Source organism: Nycticebus coucang, chromosome 1, assembly GCF_027406575.1.
Source record: "Nycticebus coucang isolate mNycCou1 chromosome 1, mNycCou1.pri, whole genome shotgun sequence".
In the NCBI taxonomy this organism is placed as follows: domain Eukaryota; kingdom Metazoa; phylum Chordata; class Mammalia; order Primates; family Lorisidae; genus Nycticebus; species Nycticebus coucang.
Window position 1 is genome coordinate 67818721 of NC_069780.1, and position 18853 is coordinate 67837573.

At 34.7% G+C, this 18853-nt stretch overlaps 1 protein-coding gene across 4 annotated transcripts in view; it reads left to right on the top strand.

Moving 5' to 3' along the window:
* IL15 (interleukin 15) overlaps positions 1–18853 on the top strand; it is a 98528-nt gene that overhangs the window by 23143 nt on the left and 56532 nt on the right. For 3 of the 4 annotated variants that reach the window (XM_053582153.1, XM_053582143.1, XM_053582161.1), the window contains exon 2: positions 1191–1312. The gene's annotated coding sequence lies outside the window, so the exon portion shown is untranslated. Of the gene's footprint in view, positions 1–1190; positions 1313–3500; positions 3570–18853 lie in introns of all 4 variants that reach the window. The other variant, XM_053582171.1, reaches the window with a different exon arrangement.

Genomic DNA, 18853 nt, shown 5'->3' on the forward strand with positions numbered 1-18853 from the left:
CCACATTCAAAATCCTGTTAAAATACCATTCTTCATCCACTCTCTTCAATTCTGTGGACAGCACTAAGGGCACCTCAGACATCACCTTCTTTCTAAAGTTTTTCCAAGTCCCTCATCTTCCTCATCCTCATAGAATTATAGGCATCATGTAGCACTTTTATGGGGCTTTCTTTACTCTTTACTCTTCTTTTAGAACACTCAGAGCCTTCATTATACAGTTGTTTTCAGATTCCTCTCCACTTGGTGAGTTCCTCAAGAATTAAAATTAATTATTAGAGCAACTAACATTGGTCTTTATAAGTAAATTTGGAGTAAATATTTTTTAATAAATATTTTAGGAAGATGACAGCTTTCTAGCATGCATATAGAGAGGTTTTTGGTTTTACAAATACATTCAGCTTTGACTAACTCAGTAGTGTTCAGAAATAGGATTATCTAAGATAAATATATTATTGTTAAAATAAATATCTTTTATGTCATGGATCATATTGAAATTTAATTAAGATGCTTCTTAATTTATTTTACAAAATAAATTAATGCACTACTTTACTTTTTTAAAGGACATAAGTTGGACTACCTTTTAAAATATAAGTTATACTACTTTAAGTTTTTCATCACATTTATCTTAAAATATGCTATAATGTGATTTACTACTGAGTATCTGAGTGGAAGTTTTGGCACTTTGCTTTCACAGTGGAGATGCTTGTAACTTACTTTTAACATCTTCTTCCGACTTGATCAGTAACGTGTCATCATGCATGCTCCCAAATTCATTTGACATCACATGTGCTGAATGAAAAACATTTTATTCAAGAATTGTAGGAAATAGGGCAGTGCCTGTGGCTCAGCGGGTAGGGCGCCGGTCCCATATGCCGGAGGTGGCGGGTTCAAACCCAGCCCCGGCCAAATTAAAAAAAAAAAAAAAAAGAATTGTAGGAAATATTATAGTTTGTTTCAGTAATAAATTATGATTTGCCTCCAAAATGAGGTAGCTATAGTTGACATAGATGGATTAAAATTATGGGAAATTCTGAAGTTTTTAAAAAAGATTAACCCAAAAAGTTCAGTCTTGACTTCTGATGTATTTTTCCATAAGGGCATTACTTTGTTTTATAGCATGATCAGGTGTGTCTGTAACCATGAATCTGCATAATTTTTGATCTGTCTATCCCTACCTTTGACTCCTACAGAATCCATTCCAATATATGGCCATTTGGCTCTTGGAAGCAATGCTCCACCATGTTCCATGCTGGTGATGCTACACAAGGCACAGAACTCAGTATTAGCAGACAGCCAGCCTACAGAAGATTGTGTAAGTAATGTTTTAAAAATTGTATCAAGCAATATAGACATTTTATGCAACAATGTGATGAATAATACTGAAAATGTGGCAAAGTAGGTAAAGTTACATATACTCATAATTTTTTAAATGAGTATATTTATTGAAAAATTACATCGTGCCATTAATCATAGAAGATTTTAAAGTATTTAAAAGGATAGAGCATACTGCTCATAACAAAAGTGGGCCAATTTTTTTTCCAGAAAAGAGCCAGATAGCAAATATTTTAACCTTTGTGATCCAAATGATCTCTACTATAACTAGTAAACTCTGCTCTATTACTTAAAAGCAGTTTTTTTTGTTTTTTGTAGAGACAGAGTTTCACTTTATGGCCCTGGGTAGAGTGCCGTGGCATCACACAGCTCACAGCAACCTCCAACTCCTGGGCTTAAGCAATTCTCTTGCCTCAGCCTCCCGAGCAGCAAAAGCAGTTATTAACATGGATGGGTGTGGCTGTGTCTGACAGAAATTTATTTACAAAAATAGGGAAAAAAATGAGATTTGTTCTATGGATCCTACTTTGGCAATCCTGGGCAAATAAGATGATACAATTCTGTGTCTCACTTTCTCCCATATTTCTAGGTTAATTTTGAAAGAACTAAGGTGTTTAAAACTAAATAATAAATGTAATCCAATTATGTAATTTCCAAATGAGTTTATTCTATAGTAACATAAGGAAATTAGAGAATGATGTACATTAGATTTTTTAATGACTAATTGAAACTTTTGAAGAATATTTGAGAACAACATAAGATGAAATTAGGTCTTAAGAACTAAACGCAATACAGTTATATGTCACTACACAATGGTGATGTGTTCTGAGATATGTGTCATTAGGCAATTTTTTTGCCTATGGGCACATGATGGAGTGTACTTCCACCAACTTACCATAGACCCAGCCTCTGTGGTATGTTCTCCTAGGCTACAAACCTGTACACCATGTTACTGTACTCAATACTGCAGGCAATTATAGCACAATTGTATTTCTACAATTGTAGAATGTATTGTATTTCTAAACATATCTAAACACAGAAAAGGTACAGTGTAAAAGATCGAAAATGGTACGCTTATATAGGGCATTTATCATGAATGGACTGGACGTTGTTATGGATGAGTGGTGAACAAATGTGAAAGCCTAGGACGATGCTGCACAGTGTAGACTTTATAAACACTGCACACTTGGGCTGTACTAAAGGAATACATTTTTGTTCAGTAATAAATTAACCTTCATTTGCTGTGATGTTTTCACTTTATAAACTTTTTAAATGTCTATAACTTCTTGATTTTTGTAATATCGCTTAAAATATAAACATATTGTACTGCAGTATAAAAATATTTTTCTCTATATTCTTATTCTATAAACTCTTTTATTTTTTATTTTTTTTAATTTAAATTTTTTTGTATTAAAAACAAAGACACAAACACACGTTAGCCTAGGCCCATACAGGGTCAGGATTATCAATATCACTGTCTTCCATTTCCACATCCTGTCCCATCAAAAAGTCTTCATAGCTAATAACACACACACAGCTGTCATCTCTAACAATAAAAATAGCTTCTTCTAGAATACCTCCTGAAGCACCTGCCTGAGACTGTTTTAGTTTCATATATACAGTATATAAGTTTTGAAATACACAAAAATAAAGAAACATAAAATCTGTGCAGGCAGAAATAAATGAGCCTGACCAGCAACACCAATAAGCTGAACAAGTTGAAACTTGCACAGGTGAATCAGAAAGGACGCTGTAAACTATGTTTCTAAGAAGTGAAATAATGGCCCATAGCACAGTCTCAAAACTTTCATAGCAACCTATGTACATATATGTATACAGAGGGCGCACAATTTTAGAAAGGAAAAAAATGATTAAAATTGTAACACTCAAGTGACATTTGACTTCTGCAATTAAGAGATACATTATCAGTATATGTTGAGTATTACAATTTTAATGTTTGTACATAAATATATATAGTACATGGTTATTCATTGTCATTATCAAGTATTATGAACTTTACATAACGGTATATGCTGTACTTTTACATGCCTGTCAGTGCAGTAGGTTTGTTTACACCATTCCTATACACAGGGCATCATATTGCAATGTTATGGCACCTACAATGTCTCTTGGTAATAGGAATTTTTAAGCTTCATTTACTCTTACAGGACCACCCTTCTTGTACATGTGTTGTTGACTGAAACCTCATTATGGGACACATGATTATAAAGTCACAGGTATTTATATTAAGTCCAAGCACCTTACTTCTTATTGATAAAGTGAACATGTACATTTCATTTTTATTGTCAGTTATGATTTCTACTTAACTTTTTCAGACATAATTCTGTAGCATGTTTGTAGATAAAAATAACCAGCCGAGTAAGTGAAGGGTATAAGGAAACTGAAACTCTTTATGAGAATCTTAATAGGAAAAAGGTAGTTTCCTTTTTGTTCCGTCATTGTTGGCACTGTAAAATAATAAGGGAAATATAAATGGAAGGAAAAAGTATGAAGAACATATCCCTTGGGAGTAATTACCTATAAACCAAAATTTACTCCTTAACTTCATGTGCCTCCTTGAAATTACTCTGTTTCCTAGAATTCTTATTAAGAATTCTCTCAGATCATGGACTAGTTTACTGGCATCTTACGAAAACACACGTACTTGGCACTGCTACCCCTGAGGGCACAAAGAAGCAGAAAGGAATTTGGGAGATTGAAGGATAGAATTTGGGACATTTTCAGCAATAGCAATATAACTCTGACAATAACAATATAATCTTGTCACTGAGACATTGATGAAAATGAATTAAGATTCTTTTTTTAAAATTCCCTGATGATCAATTCTGGGCCAAGTAGGCTATGCCAGGGGAATTTCCTTTGAATGAAATCATGCTTGTGTTTTCTCTCATGTGGGCATAGAGTTGTTTTTCTATTGGTTTCATATTAGTATTGAGTATTGTACTTGCCTTTCCATTCTTGGGACTCTTTACTAAGAAAACACAAGTATATTCAAGAGAGGAGAGTGGAGAGGAGGGAAAGGGAAGATGGAGGGAGAGTGGTAAGCTCTCATCTAATGGGCACAATGAAAGGGTATATAGCACACCACGGTAAGAAGGGCTCAACTACAACTTGAACTTTACCTCAGAAACACAAAACAGTGTAACCAAATCATTCGTACCCTCATATTAAATTGAAATTTAAAAAAAATCTTTAAAAAAGAAACCATGCTGGAAACAAACAAGAAATTGAAACAGGAATGTCTGCTAGTCTCTCAGTAGTAAATGTACTTTGAAGTCATAAGCAAAGTGTTGTGTGCTTTTTTTTTAATGAATTCTCTTTGATTCCTCGATTAGTTCTAGTTTTTGCTTCCCTTGTTGCGGTACTTAAAAATAGAGGCGTTTTGATTGTTTATTTTGTAGTGGCCAAGGATGGCTATTCATGTCTGAAGTGAGAGAAGGCTGCGAATTTAGCCTAGGCAGAAGGAAAAGGCCTCTGATGAGTCTTGCTATTTGTATAGTAAAAGCCAGCAGGCAATCAAGTGAAATTTGTTTCTTATTCACTCCTTCTGTTAGAGTAACAGGGACCTAGAAAGGCACTATTTGTATATAGGATGTTCTCTGGAATGTAGCTTTTATTTTGGATCATCAATTGGGAAACATAATAGACTTCGTGGTAAAGAATCCTTCACTGTGATGACATCTAAACTAACCAACTCTCACTTCTAGTGTTTATCATGATTTCTTTGTTGTATTTCTCACATTTCTGAAAATGATTGTATTTATAAAAAGGAATTTGGATACAGAGTAGAATAATTGAGATTTCATTTGTGCTGGTTTTTACCCAAAGACTGTCCTCTTTTATTTAGATAGGCCACACTTGGGTGTCCTTCAGTTACCATCCAAATTTGGTAAAGATTTTCATTTTATTTCTTATGATCTTTCTGATTATAAAAGTAATATGTGTTCATCATAGTAAGAGAGAGAACTACAAAGTTTAGTAGCTGAAATATCACCAGCTATGCAGTTACTAAGAAGCAACTTATTACATGATTCTTTCCAGGGTTATGTTGTCTACATAGTTGATACAAAAAAGATTGAAAATTTGCTTTATGGCTTTGTTTATTTAACAGTAAATTCTGACATTTCACTGTAAATTACATAAGAAATATAAATATTTTTTTTTTTTTTGGCCGGGGCTGGGTTTGAACCCGCCACCTCCGGCATATGGGACCGGCGCCCTACTCCTTGAGCCACCTGGGAATATGAATATTTTTTTAACCTGTATATAATATTCTAATTTCAAATATACACCCATTTATCATTAATTTTCCTAATTTGGGGTTATTAAAAATAATATTTCAGTGAATATATTTGTGAATACATTTTTGTCCAGATTTCTGACAATTTTGTTAGGAAAATTTCCTAAGAGGGCAATTAAGATGTCTAAAGTTATACGTATTTTAATGGTGCTCAACGCATTCTCCAAAAAAAAATGTGGAAATTTACACTTTTGTCAACTCTAACTTATTCATCATTTCTAGGTGAGCCTTGGTGATATTGATTCCACCAGTGCTGTTTAACAATTCTAGTTCCGTGAAGAATATTTTATATTAAGTGTAATTCTGTTAGAAATCATACAGAAAACGAGGAGAATAGGATTGCAGGGATACCCACAAACTAAATCTAGTAAGATCTAGAGACAGTGAAAAACCATAAAATTCAGAACATATTAGTGTAGGCAAAGGTAGCTGAGGCTAGCAGTGTTTGTGCAGGAGACGCTATCAGGAATGCAGAGAAGAATGGGAGTGTGGAGGAGACACAGTGAAGGCAGATGGCAATGGTTGTCAGCACTTAAGTATTCCAAGAAGGAAAGAGCCCTGTTCTGAACGGAACTAAACTAGAGCTGGGAAGAAACTGAGAAAGATACTTGGGCCCCATCAGTGGCAGATCTCAGAATGCACATCTTTAGGAAAATAGGGAAATGCATTGCCAGGAAGTGGTTGTATCTTTTGGTGGTGCTTTCAGTGAGGAAGTTGGAAGAGCTTCACTGGTGTGTATGACATTCCTTATAAGTGATTGCTTTATGGCTTATAAAGCAAATTTTTCACAGGGTGCATCCTGACAGGTAGAGCCAGATTCTTGCCTGCATTGTGCCCTTCTTATCTGGGTTTTTTCTCCTCACTTGGAAATGCAGACAGTTAACAGCCTGTTAGCTTACCTTTGACCAGTGGGATACAGAAGTTTGCAACACATTGTCCCCTTTATCTGCCTCGGTATGACTCCTTAAGATGGAGTTTGTATATCTCTGTGCACTTAGAAATGGCCAACACTGCATTACGTCCTTGTACTGGCTCCCTGAAACCCTCCAACCCCCGTTGTCCTGATTTTTTTTCTTTCTGTTTTCACTTCCTCCTGCTTCCCTGGAATTGCACTCCTTAATAAAATTCTTTCTCTGTATCTAATGATGATGTCAAACTTTTATTGTGTTTCTGATTTTCTGGGGTTCTTTTCTGATCCATGGATTGTTTGAAAATGTATTACTTAATTTTCAAGCAACCAAGGATTTCCTAGTTATCTTCTTTTGTTTATTGATTTCACTGCTGGAATTCTGTCTGAGAGTAGAATTTTGAATAATTTTATTTTTTTTAATTTTGTAATGACTTGCTTTATGGCCCAAGGTATGGTAATTCTGCAGAAATGAAGACTCAAAGACTCAGGATTAACTATCCATTTGTATGCCTACCTTTGGGACTTTTAGGGAGGAGACTTTACTGGCTAAGTGTGATTGAAACATGAATAGCCATGCAGGAAAGAACTGTGCTTAGACCAAAAGCATACGATCCAGCAAGTCCTGTTTAGATGGGGGGGGGGGGGGCTCTTTGTGCTGCATTTCTTCCTCCTTAGTATGGAGTGTGATCTCTCCAAAATGATGATCTTAATTTCTGTATAACTAATTGTTACACAGAAAGGTGGGGGTGGGGGGGAGGCTAGAGTAATATTTTTAGGTTTTATGGCTGGTTTGGGGAAAGGAGTTCTGATTTTTATGACTTCCTTGGAAGAATTCTAGTTTCTATGACTTGCCTTTAGGGAGAACAAGGTGGAGAGACAACAGAGCAGGAGAAGGTCAATGAAAGACGTTGCTTCTGAGGTCTTCATTTTCAGGAATCATTTTCTGAACTCCAACAGTGCACATCATGCACATGTGTGCATTCACAGACACACCCATACACACTCTCAGCCCAGACAGTAGTATGATAATTAGTGACAAAACATTGAAGGCATTTCTGCTAAAGAAACAACGGAATTAGGACAGACAACTCTCAACCCTGCTGGTGATGCTGTAGTAAAGATATCAACCAACAAAGGGGACAAGAGGAAATTTGAGCTTTGAAACATAACAGATGAAAGTAAATCTGTTATATTTTTATGAGTTAATGTTTAGAAATCCCAAAATAATCTAACTGAAAATTCCTAACCATTACTCAATTTCGTCATTTAAGATAGGGGGAAAAAGATAAATATGATTCATTAAAAAAATTCCTTTGGTTTGCAGAAACAACTCTGGGGAAATTCAAAATGTTGATAAACTAGGGAAAAATATTTACTTCTCAAGTCACCAAGTTTTTCTCCCTAATATATATTAAAAGCTCCTAGAAATTGTAGGGGCATGGGGCAGTAAAAAGCATTAGAGTAGTGAGCAAAGAACAGGAGGTGGCACTGGTTTAATTTTAATTCTATGAGGAACACTGCTTAATGGTAAAAAACAGTGTCTCTAAGCCAGGCTGCCGGTTTCCTGTTCTGGTGCTATCATTTATTGGCTATATAACATTGGGTAAGTTACATAATTTCTCTGTTCTGAGATTTGTCTTTTTTAAAATGGTAACAACAGTACTTTCACTATAAAGTTGTTAAAATATAGTTAATAACGTATAGCAGTAATTGATAAATAGTCAATTTTTGTTAGCTATTATTCTTTTCATTTCATTATTACGGATAGTCAAAATTATCCTTCTTTTATAAATTTGAAGACACAGAGCACAAGTTTAATATGATAAGGTGAATGACTTAACTACAGATAGAAAAGTGACTTACTTTAGGAGACTAAATGAAAAATAAACTTGGAAGAGGCAGGTAACTTTGAAAGTGCCTAGAATTTAGACATGCAATAATAGTAGATAAGCAACAGGAAAACTTGAAAGAATTTGAGCAATTGTATGATAAAGCACACACAGTATAGTAAGCATGAGAAAGAAATTATAGTTACAAGAATTCAGCCTTAATGTGATGCAGGCCTAGACAAAGCTGTTGCAAATAGCAGCAGGAACATCAGGGAGAGGGTCTGCCCAAAGGTGATTTGATCCAAGGATTATGCTTGCATTGTGTTGAGTTTAGCAGAAACAGAGAGTTGGAAGAAGGGTGTATTGTCTGGGCAGAAAAATTTTGATTTTAGATTTATGAAGTGTGAAATTATAATGGGATGTTCAAGTAGAAATGTATCAGAGGCCAACAATTGGCAAACTTTTTCAGTAAAGGCCTAGATGGTGAATATTTTAGTCTTTATAAGCCAGATACAGTCTTTGTCATATATTAAATCTTCGTAATTTTTTTCTATTCTATGTGTGTGTATATATAGTATGTGTATATATATGTGCACACATATATTCAATAAATATATTGATAATTTCTTTTGCTGTGCAGAGCTTTCAGTTTAGGTGAGTGCCATTTGTCTATTTTTGGTTCTGTTGCATTTGCTTATGGGGTCTTAGTTATAAATTCTTGCATAAGCCAATGTGAGAAGAGTTTTTCCTAGATTTTCTTTTAGGATTTTTATGGCTATAGGTCTTACATTCCCCAAATGGGGAATTTTTATATATAGTGAGAGATAAGGATCCAGTTTTATTCTTTTATATATGGCTGTCCAATTTTCTCAGCACAATTTATTCAGTGATAAGCCCTTTTGCCAGTATATGATTTTTCTACTTTGGGAAGATTGTTTGATTGTAGGTATATGGTTCCAATCTGGCTTCTCTATTCTGTTGCACTGATCAGAGTGTCTACTTTTATACCAGTACCAGGCTGTTTTGGTTGCCATAGCCTTGTACTGTAATGTAAAGTCAGGTCATGTGATACATGCAGTTTTGTTTTGCTTTTTTTTGCTTAAGATTGCTTTGTCTTTCAGGCTCTTTCTTGGTTCCATATGAATTTTAGGGTTATTTTCTCCAATTATATAAAAAATGTCATTGGTATTTTGACAGGAATTACAATGAATCTATCGATTTGTTTGGGCAATATGGTTATTTTAACAATATTAATTCTTCCAATCCATGAGCATGGGATGTTTTTGTTTTTCGTGTGTGTGTTATCCATGATTTCTTTCATCGGTGATTTATAATTCTCTTTATAGTTTTCCTTATAGAGATCTCTCATCTCCCTGGTTAAGTATATTTGTGTTGGGGGGCGGAGGTTGAAACTACTATAAATGGGATTGCATTCTTGATTTGTTTCTTAGCTTGGCAATTAATTACTGATGCTACTGATTTGTATACATAGATAGTATAAGCTGAAACATTATTGAATTCATTTATTGAAGCTAAGCCTCTTTTGGCAAGGTCTTAGAGTTTTCTAGCTATAATCTCATATGATTAGCAAACAGAAATAATACTACTACCTCTTTTTCAATTTAAATGTTCTTTATTTCTTTCTCTTGCCTGATTGCTCTGGCCAGGACTTAACAGTACTATGTTCAATAGAAGAGGTGAAAGTGAGCATCTTTGTCTTGTTCCAGTTCTTAGGGAGAATGCTTTCAACTTTTCCCCACTTGGCATGATGTTGGTTGTGATTTGTCATATAAGGATTTTAGTATTTTGAGATATGTTCCTTATATTCCTAGTTTTTTGAGTTTTTATTGTAAATAGTCGAGGGATTTCATCAAATGTTTTTCTGTGTCTATTGAGATTATCATATGGTTTTTATTTTTAATTATGTGTATGCAGTGAATCACATTTATGTTAAATGTGATTTATGTTAAAACAGACTTGCATCCCTGTGATAAAAGCCACTTGATCATGGTGAATCTTTTTGATATGCTGCTGTATTAAGTTTGCTATTTTTTTAAGCATTTTGCATCTATAGTTCACAAGGAATATTGGTCTATATTTTTCTTTATTTGTTGTGTTTTCTCTTGGCTTTTTGGTGACTGTGGCTTTATAGAACAAATTAGGGAGGATTCCCTCCTTCTCAATCTTATGGAGAAATCAGTACCCGATCATTTTGTACATCTAATTTGTGTATGAACCCGTCTGGTCCTACATTTATTTTCGTTGGGATTTTTTTTTTTATTAAGTCTTTTGTGCATAGATCGTAAATACATTTATGCCCATTTCAGTGTGTTGATTATTTGTACAAATTGGAGTGCTTACATCGTGCTTATCAGCATAGCTTTCATCTCATTTACCCAATGATAGCATTAGGACATTTGTGTTCTATACATGATAGAACGTTGGGATTTTTTTAATACTAATTCAATTACTGCTCATTATTTGTCTGTTTAGGATTTCTATTTATTCCTAATTCAAGCTTGGAAGATTATGTATTTCCAGAATTTATATATTTCACTAAGTTGTCTAGTTTGTGGGGGCTAGAAATATTCATAGTAGTCTCAAAAGATCTTTTGTATTTCTGTGGTATCAGTTATAATGTATCCTTTTTTATTTCAGATTCAACTTGATTAAATTTCCTCTTTTCCCTTTTTAGTTCATCTATAATAGCTAATTGTCTGCCAATTTGTTTATCTTTTCAAATAACCCAGCATTTCATTTTGTTGATCTTTTGTATTTTTTATTCTCAATTTCATTTAGTTCTTCTTAGATCGTTGTTATTTCTTTTGTTTTTGTAGTTTGGTTTTAGCTTGTTTTCTAATTCCTTGAGGTATGATGTTTGGTTTTTAATTTGTGATTTTTCATTCTCTTTGATATAGGTATTTAATGCTATAAACTTCCCTCTTAGCACTTCTTCTTCTGTATCCCAGAGGTTTTGATAAATTGTGTCACTACTTCCATTCTTTTCAGAATCTTTTAAATTTTTGTCTTGATTTCTTCATTACCTAAATATCAGTCAGGAGCAAGTTGTGTAATTTCCATGTGTTTATATGCCTTTGAGAGTTCTTCTTCGAATACACTGTGAATTTTATTCCACTGTAGTCTGAGAAGTTAACTTGATATTATTTTGGCTTTTTAAAATTTATTAAAACTTGTTTTGTGTCCTAACATATGGTCTATCTTGGAAAATATTCCATTTGTTTATGACAAGAATATATATTCTATGGTTGTTGGGTTCTGTAAATGTTTATATCTATTCTAGAGTTTTGTTTAACATTAGTGTTTCTTCATTGATTTTTGGCCTCAATGATCTGTCTAGTGTTGTCAATGGAGTGTTGAAATCCTCCACTATTATTTTATTGTTGTTTATCTCTTTTCTAAAGTCTAGTAGTCTTGCTTTTATGCATCTAGATGTGATGTTCTGATGTTGGGTGTATATATATTGAGAATTGTTATGTCTTCTTATTGATCCCTTTACTATTAATACAAGTATGCCAAAGTTGTCCCTAAAGTCACCATACATAGGGAAAATGGAAATTGTAGCTAAATGTACCTTTATTTACAAAAGAATCCATTACACAGTTCATAAAGATGGCCAACGTATAGAGAATATTTTGTAAATATTTTGTAAAATTTCATAATGAATACTTTGTAAATAAAGGTACATTTATCTACAGTTTCCCTTTTTCCCTGCATAAGGTGATGTTAGGAGTGACTTTTGGGACACTGTGTAATGACCTTCCTATCTTTAGTTACTATTATTGATTGAAAGTTTTATCTGAGAAAAGGTATAGCTACTTCTGTTCATTTTTGGTGTTCATTTTCATTGACTAGGACTAGAGTCATTTTCATTTTCACTGACTATGACTAGAAGTCATTTCAATGACTTCTTTCATTCCTTTACCTTCACCTTATAAAAGTTAGTTATATGAGTCTTTGGAAGATAGCATATGTTTGGGCTCTATTTCTTTTTTTTTAATCTATCTGCCAACTTACATCATTTAGCCTATTTATGTGCAAAGTTAACATTGGTATGTACAGTTCTTTTCTCATCATTGTGTTAATTATTACCTAATTGCTTTATATTCTCAAGTGTGAAATTGTTTCATAAGACCTGAGAGTTTTATGGTTTCATGTGCTTTGATGACAGCGAGTATTGACCTTTCATCTTCATTATTTAGAACTCCTTTGGGCATATATTGTTTGGCCAGTCTAGTGGTGATGAATTCCCTTAGCATTTGCTTGTCTGGAAAATACTTCATTTCTCCTTCATTTATGAAGCTTAGTTTAGCAGGATACAAAATTTGTGGATGATTTTTTTTTTCCTTTGAAAATACTAAAAAGAGTCCAAATTTTTCCTGGATTGACAGGTTTCTGCTGAGATGTCATCAATTAGTCTGATAAATTTTTATATAAGGGTAATTAGTTGTTTTTGTCTTGCTGCCTTTAATTTTTTTTTTCCTTCATGTTGACTTTAGATAGTCTGGTGACTACATACCTTATTTGTCTTATTACAATGTATATCCCTGGTGTTTCTTGAGCCTCTTTTATATGGATGTCTATATATCTTACAAGACCAAGGAAGTTTTCATCAATTATTTCCTCAAATAAGTTTTCCACACTTTTTACTTTTTTTTTCTTTTCCCTCAGGAATACCTATGGCTTGTATATTTGGATACTTTCTAACCCCATTTTTCTCGCAGTCTTTGTTAATTTATTTTAATTCTTTTTTCATTTATTTTTGAATAGATTAATTTCAAAGTTTTAAAGCTCTGAAATTCTTTTTTTGGCTTGGCCTGTTCTACTGTTTGAGCTTTCAATTGCAATTTGTAATTCCTTCAATGAGTCTTTATTTCCAGAAGTTCTGTTTATTTGATTTTTTTTTAATCTAATTCCTTAGTAAATTTTTCTCATTTCTTTGTGTTGGTTCCCACTTTCTCTTGGATATCACTAAGCTTTCTTACTATTCATGCTTTAAATGTTTTGTCTGTCATTTCAGAATTTTTATTATGGTTGAAATCCATTGGGGAGAACTAGTGTGATCCTCTGGGGGTGTCAAAATGGTCTGTTTTTTCCTATTGCCAATGTTCTTGCACTGTTTCCTCCTCATCTGAGAAGACATCACTTCTTATTTTTGAATTTACTTTCATTTGAATGGGGCTTTTTAATTGCCTTAATCTTTTTATGTTTTCCCTCTTGAGGATGTGCCTACGTTGTACACTGTATTTGCTCATTTTGCTTTCGTTTTGGGTATATTAGGTAGGCAGAGACTTTGTATATGTTCTTGGTAATATAGCCTTTCAGCTGAGGCTTTCTCAGATGCTGATTATAGTAGCAGAGTACTGGGTGCAGTTCAACCAGTAAGTGGCCAGTAGATATGCTTATGTCTAAGAGGAGCCAGTTGCAGCAAGAGCCAGTGGGTATGATCTGTTTGCTTATTCTGGTGGTCTGTGTAATGTTAGATTTTTTGCCTTCTCAGCTCAGGCCTGGAGCAGAGATAAACTTGTGTGGAGCTAGACTGCCAAGTTCACCTTCATACACCCCAATGATGAGAGAAAGTACTAGTCCTGACCGGATGGTGGGAAAAACTCATTTTGAAAGGTGTCATGATCTCCAGTGGGGGACTAGACTAAAGGGGACTGCACTAGCTCCATGAACTGAGCCAGGAGATTCACGATAGGCCTCCCTACTGTACCACTGCCCTTGAGCTCATAAATTTGAGTTCAGGTAGACACTCTTATTTTCTTCCGATCCATTATGTAACTGAATATTGAGTCCAATGACTCTCTGCCAAGATGGTCTCAGGCTGAAAGTTCTTCGCTCAGCCTGCATGCACTCCACTGCAGGAAGCTGCGACTCCTTAGGGGAGGAGTATAGACACCCCTCTTCTGAGAGATACACTTTCAGTGAAGGCACAGGGACTCCTAAATGCCCTGGAATGACCAACTCCCAGTGTGCTGGTGTCAAGTCCGCCAGGAACAACTACAGCTGCATCTGCAGCAGTGGATTCTACAGACAAGGAGAAGCCCCCTCCATTCCCATCCATTCCCATGCACCAGTGCTGCCTGGTCGCAGGGGCAGAATGAGCCCAGTGGGTCTACAGAGCCCAGTGTTGCACTTGCGGCTCCCCTAGGGGTAGAGCAGAGACCCTTGGCTCACTAGGGATGGAACTGTCAGATAAAAGAAAGGATGTGCTCTAGGTTCCCTTATCCCAGACAGCACTCCAACATGCTGCACTTTCCCCTCCCCTAGAGACAGCCTACCCTGAGTGTTAAAAACTCCGGAAGTCCCAAAGTTTTCTTGGAACCTCCCAGCACCCTGTGACTGCTGTAGTCAGAGTGTGTGCTGGGGAATTTTTTAGGGGGGAACTCAGTGATATCAAGACACAAATGCTGAAATTCCCTGGAAAAGTTAACTGTAGAGATGCTGCCAGTCCTTGAAGGGAGGGTCATGGGCTTCACTCCCCATTGAAGCCTGGGCACAATGGACACACCATCAATAGGTATGCAGCTTCCTCAAATGCCCTCGAATGACCATTTCCCAGTACACTCATGCCAATCCCCCATAGGATCAATCTGTAGCGGTGGGTGGTGAGTGGAGAAGTCCTCGTCTCCATGTCCATTCCCACGCACTGGTGCTCCTTGGCCTCTGGAGTGGATCTACTTCTTGGGCAGGACAGAGGCCCACAATAAGTGCACAGGTAGTATGGCACCTACCAGCTCAGGTCTAGGGGCAAGAGACCATGTACTGGCAGGCAACCCAGTGCTTTCCCATAGGTTCTTAATTCCTGTCCACTGTAGTGCTTGGACCAGTGTTCTGTTGCAAAAGGAGGGGAGCAAAAAGAAATACCCCAGCTGGGGGATGCCTGTGGCTTAAGAAGTGGAGGTGGCAGGTTCCAACCCTGCCCCAGCCAAAAAACTGCAAAAAAAAAAAAAAGAAGGAAAGAGAAATACCCCAGCCCACCCTTTCCAGAGCACTCCAAGTTTCTTAGGGGTGAATCACTGCCAAACTCTTGCTTCCTTCTTATTTTACACCTCAGCTTTTTCCTGTGGGTTCTTGAATAGATTCTGACACCCTCCCCTCAGTATTCCCCTTGGGCCATGCTTATCTTCCTGTAACCTAGATTCTTTCTTATGAGAACTGGTAACTGATAGCTCTAAACAGCTATCCTGAAAAAACACAAAAACAAAACTATTGTTAATTAAATAAGTATTTAAATGGTAAGAGTTATTGCTCCAAAATACATTTTATAAAATCATGTCCTACTTACTCTAAACCTTGTAAAGCTATTTTCTAAGGCTTTCTGTCAACTAGATACTATAATATTTCATTAATTAGAATTTAAAATAATAGTTTCAGAAAATTCTTAGTTTTATAATTCTGTGAAAATTAATGCAAAATAACATTTGACTTGCTGGCTATCACAGAGACAGAAAGCAATCTTTGGTTTATTAGAGTATCATGACACATTATGGATGGAATGAAACAGCCTCTAAGAATTATAGCAAGCTGCATTTGGCATTGAGAAATTGGGATATTTATGTCTTAACTACAGAATTAAAGAGGATTGTATTCTTTTTAACTTGACAAAAATAAATGCGTTCTAGGTAGAATTTAAATAAAAACAATTTAGTTCTTTATTTCCATCCAAATTAACCAAAATCAATGTCACAATTTGAAGAAAGCTTTTAAACCAGCCACAATTAATGATTCCATTAATTCCCTTAATTCAAGTAGATCACTAGTGTTTTAGTATGTATTCCTAATGGAATTTTATTGATTGTAAGTTTAGCCAACAAATTTTGCTTTTTACTACAGATTTATAGAAAGGGAGATTCAGTTTCTTTTCCTCATACAACCTAGGAATTATTTTATTTATCTTACTTAAGATGATACCTTATTAGTCTAGTTAAAACAGCTTTTATTTAGATAAATTTGTTATATCTGCAAAGTGTTACTTTCATGTATTTCAATGCAGAGCTAGAATTATAGAAAGTAGTTTTAAATTCAACATTATGTCTAGTTTCAAATACCTTTGTAACCTGAAGTGTTTGAGAGAAGTATTGACAAACTGAATTTTACTTAGAAAAACACAACTAGGAATATAACACATCTGCATACTAATTCAAGAAAAAAATAACTGAAACAACTAGCTTGGAGAATAAAGACCTTGAAGGAGTCTTGGCAAGGGTTTATGTGGGGGTGGCTATGTATATATCATAGTTGTCTTATATATTTAAAATAGCAGATGAAAGAGCTGATTCATTTATCTAATATTTTATCCATCCATCCATTCTTTTAAAAAACAACCTTCCATATACTAGTCATCAGGTATACATTAGAGATACAAAGATGAGTAATATATACTTACCTAAAGAAGCTCATGAACTTATGGGGAGTTTTATAGTTTTGTGGGTATATGTGTTAGCTAGATAAACACAGCTTTTGTTCCCTCCTCTGTAAGTTTGGATAATAATAATATCTAGTTCATAAGGTTATCCCTACACCTCAATGAGGCAGTGGAAATTACTACAATATGCTACAGAATGGGAGGTGGTTTTATATTGTAGGCTGAGATATTTCTTGGTAAGTGATTACTGACTCATATTTTCTAAATCTTATGATCAAAACTTTTAGAAGAAATGAATTATCTGTTGTGTGACAAACCGTTTAAAACTTAGTGTCTTAAAACCACACCACTTTATTTTTTCTCATGATTTTATTAATTATGTGATTTTTTTTTCTGGTCTTATTTGGGATCTTTCCATATTTTCTCATTTGTGTGTCTGGGGCCTTGGGTGGGGATGGCTGTGGTCTGAGCTTCCTTTCTCATGTGGTTTATTCATGACAGCAGAAATATTAAAAAATGGAACAAATGAGTATCAAAGCCATTTAATTCCTAGCTTTGGAAGTCACACATTATTTGACATGCCATATTCCCTTTGTCCTAGCTAGTAATAGGGACAGTACTCATCTAGGTTCTAGAGGACGGGAAATAGAGTCCACCTCCTAATGAGAGAACTGGCAAAGTCATTTTGTTGTAGTCATCTTTACAAATAATCTAGCATGGAAGGTTTTAATTTTCTGTTTGGTAAAATATGAATAATTTATTTTTCTACATATAGTGGTTAACAGCTGTATTTACCTTTATGTTTCAATAATCATTACTAGCAAACAATAGTATGACAAAAAGCATAGCTTAACTTCTAGTTCATAGTGATTATTGGTTTTGATTAAAGAAATATGGCAGCAAATCCTAACCTATGCAATATGAGTGAAGAATTTGTGTCTATGAGAAAATTCTGTGTTTTCAAATCTTGTTACTTTATCATTACAGTATCTGCAGTGTTTCAGCAATAAGAGGTACATTCTGTCTCTTAATTTCTATCATTTTTATTCCTTTATGACAAGGAGATAAATATTTTAATACAGCACTCCTCTTAACTCAGTATATAACCAACAGTTAGCATAGATTTGGGGGATGGTTTTGTTTTGTTTTTATTTTAATCTAGTAGTTTCGATGTCATTTCTAACTAGACAGTCTTCTTACTTTCCGAATGCCTCACAACAAAATATTATTTTATTTCTTAGATCTTTTTTTTGTTGTTGTTTTGTAATCTCAGTGACTTTCACATTTATATGCCATGATCTCTAGAGGGGTCTGTATGACAAAAGCAAAATATGAACTGGTCCATTTTGCTAAAAATAAAGGATTTCAAACATTGGAGTGTAGCAAGAATTCTTCATTGAAATATATTCACAATATTGAGATAGAACTGTAGACTTTAAATATATAAAGGTAATGATAATAAAAATAGATAGTGAACATTGTCTCTTTTTTCATCAACTCTGTAAATTACATAAATTTCCCTGTACATTAGTTTTCTATTGCTATATACCAAACCACCACAAACTTAGAGACTTAACACTACTAATTATACCACAGTTCCATAGATCATGAGTCCCAGCAGGCTTGACCAGATGTTTTACTCAGTCAGGGTCTCTCAAGGTAGAAATGTAAGTGTCAGAAGGCTGGGCTCTTATCTGGAGGCTGAAAACAATTCATTGTGAAACTTACTCAGGGTATTGGACAAATTCAATTACACTTAAAGCTTATACAATATGTGTTTGAAGTGCCTTGGTCCACTTATACCCAGTTTTTTTCAATCAATATATTGGAAACATTTTTGAAGATTTGCAACAATTTAAAAAAACTTCCACATGAACCATGTAGCCTAGAAATACCTAAACAATTAAGAAAAAGTTAGGCATGTCATAAATGCATAAAATTTATGTGGATACTTTTGTATTTTAACACTTGCTACCATAAAATATACAAAGTCTATTATTATAAAGTTAAAATTTATCAAAGCTTGTGCATACACAGTTGAGGAAAAATTTAAAACAAATTTAAAGATGCAT